This window comes from Delphinapterus leucas, unplaced genomic scaffold (genome assembly GCF_059928025.1).
Source record: "Delphinapterus leucas isolate spDelLeu-1000000601 "Yukka" unplaced genomic scaffold, BTC_Dleu_Yukka2 spDelLeu_asBTCV2_sq74, whole genome shotgun sequence".
Lineage (NCBI taxonomy): Eukaryota > Metazoa > Chordata > Mammalia > Artiodactyla > Monodontidae > Delphinapterus > Delphinapterus leucas.
Window position 1 is genome coordinate 393955 of NW_028322283.1, and position 13210 is coordinate 407164.

The 13210-nt window shown below is 35.2% G+C and overlaps 1 pseudogene across 1 annotated transcript in view; it reads right to left on the minus strand.

The window, feature by feature from the left end:
- The window catches only part of LOC111171311 (uncharacterized), a 106281-nt pseudogene that overhangs the window by 74962 nt on the left and 18109 nt on the right, over positions 1-13210 (minus strand). Inside the window, exons 8-9 of the transcript XR_016391762.1 lie at positions 7394-7465; positions 6776-6850 (exon numbers count right to left, since the gene is read on the minus strand). The product of XR_016391762.1 is annotated as an uncharacterized LOC111171311 (transcript). The remainder of the gene's footprint in view (positions 1-6775; positions 6851-7393; positions 7466-13210) is intronic.

Consider the following 13210-nt stretch of genomic DNA (forward strand, 5'->3'; position numbering starts at 1 on the left):
CTTAAAATCTAGACCTAAAAGAATAAAATTGTTCTGAGTAACTAAATTTCACCCAAAACAAAGCCCAGGCATTTTACATGAATATAAATATATATAGTGCATAATAAACTAAAACTCACAACATCTGGGATCATATGAAAAATTGCCAAGCCTGCAAAGAAGTAGGAAAATATGACCCATAGTGAGGAGAAAAGGCAATCAATCAAAACTAACCCATAATCTATACAGATGTTACAACTGGCAGAAAAGAACATTTAAAAAGTTATTATACCTGAAGTAAAGTTACTATAACTGTATTTCATATGTTAAAAAACGTAGACTAAAAACTGAAAATGTTAAGTACAGGCATGGAAAAGGTAAAAGATACCAAAATTGAGCTTCTAGCGATTAAAAACAATGTCTAAATTAAAAATATATTGAACGAGGTTGATGGCTGATTAGACACTGCAGAAGAAAGGGTCACTGAACATTAAGGCATAGTAATAGAAACTATCCAAAATGAAACAAAAAAAGTAACAAAACAAAACAACAACAAAAATGAATAGAGCATCAGTGAGTTGTGCAACAATTTCAAGTCACTTAATACATGTGTACCTAGAGCCCATGAAGGAGAGGAGAAATACAAAAATTTGAAGAAATAATAGCCATAATTTTCCCAAATTGGTAAACAATATAAACTCACAAACTCAAGAAGATCAATGAACTTTAAGCATAAGAAACATGGACAAAACTACACCAAGGCACAAAAAATAATCAAATTGCTCAAAACCAGCAATAAAGAGAAAAATTTAAAAGCAGCCAGAGGAAAAAACTACACAATACATGCAGAGGAAGAAAGAAAACAATGACAGCAGAATTTTTGTTGGAAACAATGTAAATGAGATCTCAGTGGAATAACATCTTTAAAGTAGTGAATTGAATTCTATAAAGCTAGAATTCTATACCCAGATCTGTCAAAACAAAAGCAAAATAAAGACTATCTCAGACATACAACAGCTGAAAGAATTCACTACTAGTAGAATTTCACTATAAGAAATTTTAAAATAAGTATTTTTAAGCAGAAGGAAAATGACACCAGATTGGAATATGGATCTACACAGAAGACTAAGAATACAGGAATAGGGACTTCCCTGGTGGTTCAGTGGTTAAGAATCTGCCTGCCAATGCAGGGGACACGGGTTTGATCCTTGGTCCGGGAAGATCCCACATGCCGTGGAGCAACTGAGTACGTATGCCACAACTACTGAGCCTGCACTCTAAAGCCTGTGTGCCACAACTACTGAAGCCCATGCACCTGGAGACTGTGCTCTGCAACAAAAGAAGTTATCCAATGAGAAGCCAATGCACTGCAACGAAGAGCAGCCCCTGCTTGCTGCAACTAGGGAAAGCCCAGGCGAAGCAACAAAGACCCAATGCAGCAAAATAATAAATTTAAAAAGATACTTAAAAATTTTTTAAAGGATTTTAGTCATTCAATATATGTCTCTGAACACAATGGAATTAAATTAGAAATTAACAAATCTGAAAAAGTTCTAAATATTTGGAAACTAAACAGCACACTTCTGAGTAACTTTGTGGTCAAAGAAGAAATCAAAAGGGAAATCAGAAACTATTTTGAACTCACTGAAACTGAAAACATAATATGACAACATGTGGGATATTGCTAAACCTGTACTCAGCTTCCTCAACTTCCACCTTAATCTGGAAAAACGAGAGCAAATTAATCACAGAGTAAGAGAAGAAAGAACACAATAAAGTTCAAGGTAGAAATAAATAAAATGGAAAACAGAAAAATACTATAGATATTAAAAGGATAATAAGAGAATATTATAGAATACTTTATACCAATAAATTCAAGATGAAATGGACAAATTCCTTGAAAGACATGCACTACTAAAGTTTATTAAAGAATAAAGGTATCAAAGAAATTGGATTTGCAGTTTAAAACCTTCCAACAAAGAAAGCTTCAAGTCCACGTGGCTTAACTGATAAATTCTACCGAATATTTAAGGAATAAAATAATGCCAATTCTACAAAAACTTTACCAGAAAGTTGAAGGGAATATTTCCCAACATTTTTATAAGGCCAACTTTCACCGTATCAAAATTAGACAATGAGATTACAAGAAAACTATAGGCCAATATCTCACATGAACACAGAGACAAAAACTCTTAATAAAATTTTAGCATATCAAATCCAGTAATATATAAAAAGATGATACATCATGACCAAGTGGGGTTTATCTCAGGAAAGAAAGGTTGGTTTAATATTTGAAAATCAATTTACCCAACTTAGTACACTATAAAAAAGAAAAATCAGGACATCTCTGGTGGGGCAGTGGTTAAGAATCCACCTGCCAGTGCAGGGGACATGGGTTTCAGCCCTGGTCCAGGAAGATCCCACATGCCACGGAGCAACTAAGCCCATGCACCACAGCTACTGAGCCTGTGCTCTAGAGCCTGTGAGCCACAAATACTGAGCCCATATGCCACAACTGGTGAAGCGTGTTCACATAGAGCCTGTGCTCTACAACAAGAGAAGCCACCGCAATGAGAAGCCTGCATACTGCAACAAAGTTTAGTCCCTGCTCGCCACAACTAGAGAAAGCCTGCATGCAGCAATGAAGACCCAATGCAGCCAAAAATAATAAATTAAGAAAAGAAAAGAAGGGAAAAATCACATAATCATTGCAATAGATGCAAGAATGAAAGAATCTAACATCCATTCCTGATTATAGAAAAAAAAAAACCCTCAGTAGAATAGGAATGGAAGGAGACTTCCTCAACTTGGTAAATGACTTCTACAAAAAACCTAACATCATATTTAATGGTGAAGGACAAAGTACTTTCTCTCCAGGATCAGGACAAAAGCAAGGATGTCTACTCTCATTACTTCTATTTGACATTGCACTGAAGGTTCTAGCCAGTGCAATAGGGCAACAAAAAAAAAAAGAGATATTCAGAATGGAAAGGAAGAAGTAGAACTACTTTATTTGCAGATAACATGATTATGTAGAAAACCTGATAGAATCTACAAAATTGATACTGGAACTAATAAATGAGTTTATCAAGTTTGCAGGGTACAAGATCAACATACAAAAAGATTAATTTATCTCAACCAACAATCAGAGATCAAAGTTTTTAAATACTACTTATAATAGAATCAAACATATAAAATACTTAAATAAATCTCAAAAAAGATGTAAAAGACGCACACTGAAAACTGAAAAATATTGCTGGGGGAAATTAAGGAAGACCTAAATAAATGGAGAGATATAATGTATTCATGGATCAGAAGATTCAATATTGTTAAGACATCAATTCTCCCCAAATTGATTTATACATCAAAATCCAAGTAGGCTTTTCTATAGAAATTGACAAGCTAATTCTAAAATTCATATGGAAATAAAATTTAGAATAACTAAAACAACGTTGAAAAAGAACAAAGTTGAAGAACTAACAGTAACTGATTTCAAGGGTTATGAAGCTACACTTTCAAGACATTCTGATAGTAGGGTAAAGACAGAGAAAAAAAATCAAGGGAACAGAATGGAAAGTTCAAAAGTAGAGAGATGTGGACAACTGACTTTCAGTTTCAAAGGCATTTAAGTGGAGAAACGATAGTCTTTTCACCAAATGATGCTGGAACAATATCCAGGTGCAAAAAAGAAAAAAGAACTTCCATCCAAACGATATACAGAAATGAACTCAAATTGTTTCAGAGATCTAAATGTAAAACATAAAAGTATAAAACTTCTAGAACAAAACAGGTGAAAAATTTTATGACCTTGAGTTAGGCAAAATTTCTTACATACAACACCAAAAACAGAATGCATAAAAGAAAGAAAGAGATAAATTAGACACCATCAAAATTAAAAATTTCTGCCCTGCAAAAGACACTCCTGAGGGGACGAAAAGATGAGTCACAGAATGGGAGAAAATACTTAGCAACTTATATACTGGATAAGGACTAATTTCCAGAATATATAAAGAACTCTCAAAACTCCAGAAAAATATAGATAAAAGATTCAAAGATATACACAAGGAAAATAAGCATATGAATAGATGTTTGACATGATTAATCATTAGGGATGCTACAATGAAATACAACTACACACCTATTAAACTACCTGAAATTAAAAATACTGAGCATAGCAAGTGTTGGCCCCAACGTGAAGAAGATGCAACTCTCATACACTGCTGGTAGAGATGTAAAATGATCACACCAGTATGGAGAACAGGTATTTTTTAAAAAATAAAACATACATTTACCAATGATCCAGCCATTCTACTTGCAGGTATTTACCCAAGAGAAATGGAAGTATACATCCATACAAAGACTTGTACACAAATATTCATAGCAACTTTATCTGTAATAGACAAAGACTGAAACAACTCACATGTCTATCCATGGTGAATAGATAAATTGGGGTACATCCATATAATGGAATACTATTCAGCAATAAACAGAAATGAATTACTGATATATACAAAAATATGGATGAAGATTAAAATAATCATGCTGAGTTAGAAGCCAGTTAGAAAAAAGTATACACTGTATGATTCTATTTACATAAAATTTTAGAAAATGCAAACAGAAAGCAGATCAATGGTTGCATCGCGATTGGGAAGGGCAAGAAACAATAGGAAGGAAGAATTCTAAAGAGACGTTAAGAAACTTTCTGAGGTGACGGACATTTTGATTTTGCTGATGTCTTCATGGTGTGTATGTATGTGTGTGTGTGAACACAGATTACTGTATGTCAATTATACCTCAAAAAGCTGTTAAAAGAAATGATATTATATGAGAGAGACAATTGGGGAAATTTGAATAGCAACTCTTTATTACGTAATATTATTGTGTAGGAATTTAATTTCTTCAATACTGTGTGTTAACAGTATTGTAGTGACATAGGGAAATAATTTTTAATATCCAGAGAGGAGGGCATCTACCTGACAAGAGAGGGATCGCAATTGTGGCAGATGCGGTGGGGGTCTGAGGAAGATGAGGCTAGAGCAGTGACCAATGTGTGATGGCGTGGTGAAGACACTCATTTGTCAGCTGACCTAAGATGGTTGGAATAGAGTGCTAAATGCAGGACCCTTTCCACATACTAATCTCATGCAATCACCTCAACTAGCCTTGGCATAACAGAAAGTTTCTATTAGCTTGCCATACTGGAGGGGGGATGGCACAACTTAAGGTGCAGTAAGTTGTGTAATAAACTGTCACAATAGGGTCCTACAGAAAGTTTTTTTTAAATGGCAAAGAAAAGAAACTTGACCCTTCCCCCACAACATATATGAAAATTAACTCAAAATGAATCATAGACCTAAATGGAACTATACAACTTCTGGAAGAAAACACAGGAGAAAATTGTTGTGATTTTGGGTTAGACAATGGGGTCTCAGACAAAGATTTCTTAGATAAGACACAAAAAAGCACAAACCATCTAAGAAAAATTGCTAAGGGACTTCCCTGGTGGTTAAGACTCCGAGTTCCCAATGCAGGAACCCGGGTTTGATCCCTGATCAGGGAACGAGATCCCACATGCACACCGCAACTAAGAGTTCAAATGCCACAACTAAGAAGCCCATGAGCCACAACTAAGGAGTCCATCTGCTGCAACTAAGACAAAGAACATGCAAAGAAATAAATTAAATAAATATGAAAAAAAGAAAAATTGCTAAATTAGAGTTCATCAAACATTTAAAACTTCTAGTCTTCAGAGACACTTTAATACAATGAAGATAAGTCACAATCTGGGAGAAGATATTTACTAAACACATATCTCAGAGAAAGGACTTTTCCCATTGCTTTTTATATAAAGCACTCTTAAAACTCAATATAAATATCCAATTAAAAATGGATTTGAACAGACACTTCATTTAAAAAGATGTCTTCACATGAATAGACACTCAACATCATCAGCTATTACAGAAATGCAAAATGTAGCAAAAAACATGAGATGCAACTACGCACATACTAGAAATGCTAATTTTTTTAAAAAAATATATATAAGGATCAGGTGACGATGTGGAGAAACTGCAACTCTCATAGACTGCTAGTGGGAAAGCAAAATGGCACAGGCACTTTAGAAAACAGTTTAGCAGTTTCTTAAAAAGTTAAATATGCACTTAGCATATGATGAAGTAATCCCACCCTTAGGTATTTTACCCCAAAGAAATGAAAACATATGATCGCACAGAATATATGCTCACACACACATGTGAGTGTTTTCACTGGCTTTGTTCATAATAGCCAAAAAACTAGAAAAAACTCAAATGTTCATCAAACGATGAATGTGTAAACAAACTGTGTATCCACACAACTAGAATACTACTCAGCAATAAAAAGGAATGAACTACTGACAGGTGCAGCAAAACAGATGAATCTCCAAAGAGACTGGTAAGTGAAAGAAGCCAAAAACAAAAGGCTATATAACACATGCTTTCAGTTATAAGATATTCTGGAAAAGACAACATTATACGGACTAAAATCAGATTGGTGGTTGCCAGGGGCTGGTAGTGGGAGGAGGATGGATTGACTACAAAGGGACATGAGGGGTCTTTTGGGAGTGCAGAAGTTTTCTTTACCTCAAATGTGGTGGTGGCTACAGAACTGTATGGTTGTCAAAACACATCACACTGTATATTTAAAAATAGTGAATTTTGTGAAATGAAAATTATACATAAATAAACCTGACTTAAGAAAATAATAAAGCAAACCTAAAAAAACAATTGAGTGAAAATAAATGTCAGAAAAATCAACTTACAGTTTTTCCAATTCAAGGGTCATCATGAGGATGCCTTCAATTGTTGTAAGTGACACTTGTGTTGTTCCCATGTCTCTGAAGGAGAAGCCCAAACATGCTTGATATAAAACCCAAAGACAAAAAATCTAAACTTAAAAAGATACTTAACATGTGATTACTTCAATTCTGGCTTCTCACTTGCCATAGATGATAATTCCAAAGAGCTCTTATTCAAGAAATTTAAATTTGCATCATCAAATGAATGACCTTGGTGCTGAACAGCAAAATCATTTTTTATTATCCTAACTTCTCATTTTCAATTGCATCTACCTCTTTGCTTACTCATTTAAAAAAAAATAATGTACCCCTTATTCCTTTTGGCTTTCTGGGATAAATAATATTCCTACACGCATCTACATCTTCATAACTATATGTGTTCTTCAACACTGTCCTCATTCTCTGCTGGCTGTCTTACCCGTATATGTTCTTTCTTAATCCTTTTCTTTGCCAATAACTCTTATTTTCAATAACCCAGTTAAAATTTAAATTATGACATTTCAGCCAAAGTACTCAGTCTTTGACGAAAGCAAAAAAGAGCACAAATTATTTCATGAGCCATGAAACTGTTGCAATACTTACAAATATTTTAATGCTGGCAATTTAAAAAGATAAGAATCTTCAACTGTTGTCAAAGGATTACGATTGAGAATTCTGAAAAATGGAATGGAATTAAAATTATCTGTATTTTCAATTACTTCCATGAAAGCTTATATTCATTTATTTTGGTATGGAACTTGAAGGTTAAAAAAAATCATTTTCTGTCTTTACCTCTAAATCACCCTTAGAATCTGTAAAACACTCTTTCATTGGGAACCACCCAGGTCTCTAGATGATAAAGTGGAGAAGAGAAACAAACAATCAAAGAAAAAAATAGAAAAAAAAGTGGCTAGCAAAGAAAAAATATGCCAAAGAACTTTTCAGGTTCAAAACCCTCAAAGTGACTATGCTGGTAGGAAGCCCTTGCTCTGTAAAAAAGTACTATTTCTAGTGTCCTCCATAATTCAAGGGGTTTTTCCTTCATCTCTACAATTTTTTTAAAATTTAGTGATTTAAACTACCCAGTTAAAGACAAAAATAGGGCTAATTCCTTGGTTCTGGAGCAAAAGAAGAAGAGATAAATCCAACAGCAACTGGTGAAAGCCATACTCCCATCACATAGTACCATGTGCATTCTTCTATCATAGCCTTTGTTACTGTGTATATAATCACCTGTTTACTTGTCAGTCTCTTAGATTGTCAGCAACATGAGAGCAGGGATCACACTTTATTGTCATTATTATTCCTCTGCCTGACACAGTGCCTAATATTTACTAGGTATTTACTAATTGTTTCCCGAATAAATAAATAACATTTTCTTTATATATCAATAAAATAAACAAATTAATTTTGGGGAGCAGAATTTTATTCCAAAATGCTGGGATGGATTTTCTTCTTAGTACTTTCTTTCTTTCTTTTTTTCTTAATTCTTTAAAACAAATAAGGGGGGAAAAATACCCCAAAAGAAACAGGAAAAAAGAAAAGAATATCTGACTTTAGGTTAACTCTACTCAAGAATTATTAGCATATTTTTGCAGAATATTAGAAAGATAACTATCAAAACTAATATCTTTTAGGTTGCCAGGCTTCTGTGATCAGCATTTAACAGTTAATCCTCACAGTAACCTTATGTGATATATTACCCCATTGTACAAATGAGGAAACTGAGGCACAGAGAAGCTTCATAACTTGTCCTAATTCATCAAGCCAGTAAGAAGCAGAGATGGAATTTGAACTCAGTTCTGACTCTAAAGCCTGTGTTTGACCTGAATGAAAAAAGAAGTGGGCGTGTTTTAAACATCTGTCACTTGAACCTTAATTTTGAGAGCACTAAATATATAAATACCTTTTCAAACTTCATCTACCCATCTGGGAAATCCTCTATGATAATTATATTTTCTCTTTTTATTTTTTTATTTATTTCTCTTTTTATTTATTTTTTCCTTAATCATCTCCCATTACAAATATTTAATTAGCCTATGGTCATTGAGACTTTAGATATTTTAAAAAACATTGCAGGAAAATCAGTAAAAATGATGGAGGAAGGACATCTGAAAATTCATCCCTCCATAGAAGCAACAATACCAATAACAACAACAACAACAACAACAAAACTGGCAAAAATCGTCAGAATCAACTTCTTCTGAACTCTGGAAATTTATCCAACAGGTTGCTGCACATTGGGGAGCAATTTATTCAAGGAAAACAAATTAATTTCTGTAAGAACAATGAGATCTGTGTTGCTTGAACTTGTCCTTGACCTTTGCTCTCCATGCCAGGGGTAGCCTTGAAAAACAGCCCGCATCCCTGGTACCAAAAGGAGCAGCATGGACTGGGAGGGCCTTCAAAGCCTCATTACCAAAGAACTATCAAGCCGCTTCTCAGGTGGCATTACTGGAAAACATTTTCAAGCAAATATTTTAACATGGCGGTTGCATGAGGCAATGGATAACAGTTTGGGGCAAAAAACAGCCCAACGAAAAAGCTTAAAAAGAAAAGCTGAGGAATGAGATGTCCACAGACACTTTTAAATGTTCCAATGTATTCCTGGGAAACTGGAAGACCACAAGACATATTCCTGGGAATCTAGGAAAATAACTGTTAGCATTAATAAATGAATTCAGGAAGGTTGTAGGATGTAAGATCAATATTATTTCTAGACACCAGCAATGAGAAATCCAGAAATGAAATTAAGGAAACAATTCCATGTATAATAGCATCAAAAGACATAAAATACTTAGGGAAAAATTTAACCAAGTAAGTGCAAGATTCACACTGAAAAGTACAAAACTGATGAAAGAAATTGAAAAGGATCTAAATAAATATAAAGACATGCTGGATTCATGGACTGGAAGATAATCTTATTAAAATGTCACTACTTCCCAAATCGACCTATGGTTCCACTGCAATTCCTATCAAAATCCCAGCTGATTTCTTTCCAGAAATTGCCAAGCTAATTCTAAAATTCATATGGCAATTCAAGGAAACAGAATAACCAAAACAATGTTCGTAAAGAACAAAGTGGGGGACTCACACATCCTGGTTTCAAAACTCCATTCAAAGCAACTGCAATCACAGTGTGGTACTGGAATAAGAACAGACATGTAAATCAATGGAACAGAATAGACATTATAGAAATAAACCCTCATATATATGGTCTATCGAGTTTCAACAAGCATGCCAAAACAATTCCATGTGGAAAGAACAGTCTTTTCAAATGATCCTGGGACAACTGTACATCCACACACAAAATAATGAAGCTGGACTCCTACACTTCACACCATATATGAAAATTAACTTCAAATGGATCAAATATCCAAACTTAAGAGCTAAAGCTATAAAACTCTTAGAAGAAAACACAGGAGTAAATCTTTATGACCTTGCTTTAGACAACAGTTTCTTAGATATTATACCAGAAGCACAAAGAACCAAAGGAAAAATACATGAATGGGATTTTATAACATTTAAAAAGTTTGTGCTTCAAAGGACACTATCAAGAAAGTGAAAAAACATATAGAATGGGAGACAATACTACAGGTGGGAAAAATAAGATGCAGTTGGGATAAGAAAAGTATGGTAGTTTCTAGGTGTGACAATCTCAAAATTTTGAACTATTACAAATAAAACAGCCACCCTGAATCACCCCAAAGGGCAGACCCAAGTTTTTTTTTGTTTTTAGCGTTTATGCCTTTCTGAGAAGCTGCCAGGATTCTAGTACATAGCAAAAAGTGATGACAGCACCCTGAAGTGTGTCAGCTTTTGTGTGTACATAGCTATCTAAAGGAAACCAATGATAGTTGACTGGGGGAGCATTAGGGTTGCTCTGTGATGACAGCTCAATTTGCCTTCATAGTGTGGCCACACCTCCCTCATTGATATTCTCAACAATGGGGTAAATAATTCAATATGGATAAGGCTTTGATTTTCCTCTTATTCTCTCTTAGTCCTTTTGTTCTTGGTACAATATTGATGTACCACAGACAAGGCAGCATGTGAATGTTCTCTGTCTCCTTAAGTTATATAGCCTTTGTACAATGTAGAGTCCTTCAGTTTCTAAAATCTAGGAGCTTGTATTGTTAGAGCCAAAGAAGTGACTAAAAGAATTTTAAAAATAAGCCATCAGTCTGGACCTGCATAGGTGAATGAAGGAGAAACACTTTAAAGTCAGAAAAAAAAGTATACTTAACCTTTAGGATTATCAACCACTGCTGGTTTTCCATAATATATTTCACTCCTGATTTTATCTGAAAGAGATATGATTACTACCAACATTCAAAAAGTTGCACTTTATTAATTAATAAGCTCTTGGCTCATTTTTGAAGTAGATTTCGGATTTAAAATAGACTACCACACTGCTAACTACTTCACCTGATATTTGTCAATAACATAGAGGCTTCATTCAAGAAATCTGCTGACCTATAATTACCTGAAACCCGGTGATGACTCAAAGTTTTGTGGGGTCTGAAGCTCATCTACTTTGGGAAATCCTATCTAATAAAAACAAGCAAAGTTATGAATACAAAAATCGCTAGGACCCTTCTCAAGACCTTGGAAGGGACCTATGCAAGTCAGGAGCCCTGAACCCTAAGCTTCATTGAATTCATGATAAATCTACCTAAGCTAGGGCCCTTTTCCAAACTTATTTAATGCAGGCAAATTATAAATACCCCAGTAATATGTCATAATAGGTAGTAAAATGACTTAACTTGAGGGTGGTGTCTTCCCTTGGTGGCTTGCCTTTGGAAAGAGATGCAATAAAGCTTATGTCTCACCATGGCAAATGTTTCCTGAAGCAAATTACCTTTGCCTATTAGAAAGAGTTAGCCCAAAACAAAGACTTACTATACTGTGACAATCTTTTGAAAGTAACTGTGAACGAGTTTTAGGAGTACAGTACTAATTTATTTCCAACACCAGATAGTTCTGATTCTTTCACTAACTTTTTCTGTCATTTAAGAGGAACACAAATTCAAAAGGAATGAGTTGGTGCCTCTTCCATTACAAATCTTTTCTAAAATACCACCCATTTTCTACTTCATCACCCCCCTCCCTCACCTTGTTACCCCGCTGCATAGATGCTAGAATGGCTCTCATATATGTTTTCCCATCAACATCCATCTTTCTCCTCCCAGTATGAAAGTTTCTTGGGGAGAAAGTCCCTGCCCTATGCGCCTCTGTATCCCCAGCACTCAGTACAGTGCTGACACACAGTGGGCATGGCACTCAGTGAATGTTTTTGAATGAATTCATTAACTTTTAAACTGCGATTTATTTATTTATTCATTTCCACAATGTATTGTCCTGTGTTGCCTACATAACTATAGTGAAACTCTGATTCTTATAAGGAACTCTTGCTGTTATAGGATGTTTAGGAAAGTTGGTGAGTTTCAGACGTTTTATTGACTTTACTAAAACCTCCTGGTGAAGGGACCTCATGAGCCTGCTCTCCGGTGTGCAGGCAAAAGAACAACTGACCCTTGGTGCTCTCTCCCCAAGGTAGGCATCAGCAAACTAACAAGGGAAAGGATGGAGGCCGCTAAAAATAGGCATCTGCAGGAATTGCTAATCCAGTTCCAGACACAGCCTCAACACCTTCATTAACCCAAAATGTGTGAACTGTGTGAAACTGGATTTCTGAACCACAAGACAGGTAAGAGAGTCTTTTCCAAAGCCAGGTGTAGAAGAGTTCTTTTTACCTTGAGTCTGAAATCACCTTTGGGTCATTGAACGTACCCACTATCATTTCCTTGTGTCAAGAGAAATCGCAGAATTCTTGAGCTGAAGGGGTGTAAAACCCACACTTCTTATTGAAGAGTAGGCAGCAAAGAGAGTATATTGAATTAGGCTACAGCAATGTATTTTCTATATATTTTTCACACTACAGCTGAACACAAACAACATCTTTTTCCATACCTCAAAGGTTCCTATTGGCCACAGATAATTCACTTCAGAGATACATGCTCTTTGAAAAATAATGTTCTGGGTGGCTGGGGAGAGCCCTGTGGTGGGTGTTCAGGAATTCTTTCTGCTTTACCATTTAAAAGAGCTAATAATGCTTGGGGAAGCACCCACACCTTTTGCTCCCTGAAGAATTCGGTGCTAAACTTAGTTCTTTGCAGCTCTGTGTTGCATACATTTTATGCAGTTAGGAACTTTGCACATGAGCAGGAATCAAAGTTAAATTCAAAAGTGGAACTTCATGGACCATTTGCATATTGGAAAGGCATCAGTTGGATTCCATGACAATGCTAATTTGAGTGTTTTTGCTTGGTGCCTTTTATTGCCCGTGCCAAAGATCAGTACTATGGAAAGCAGAGCGTTTCATATATATGAGTTAAACAAGTCTCTTGGCCTCGTTGT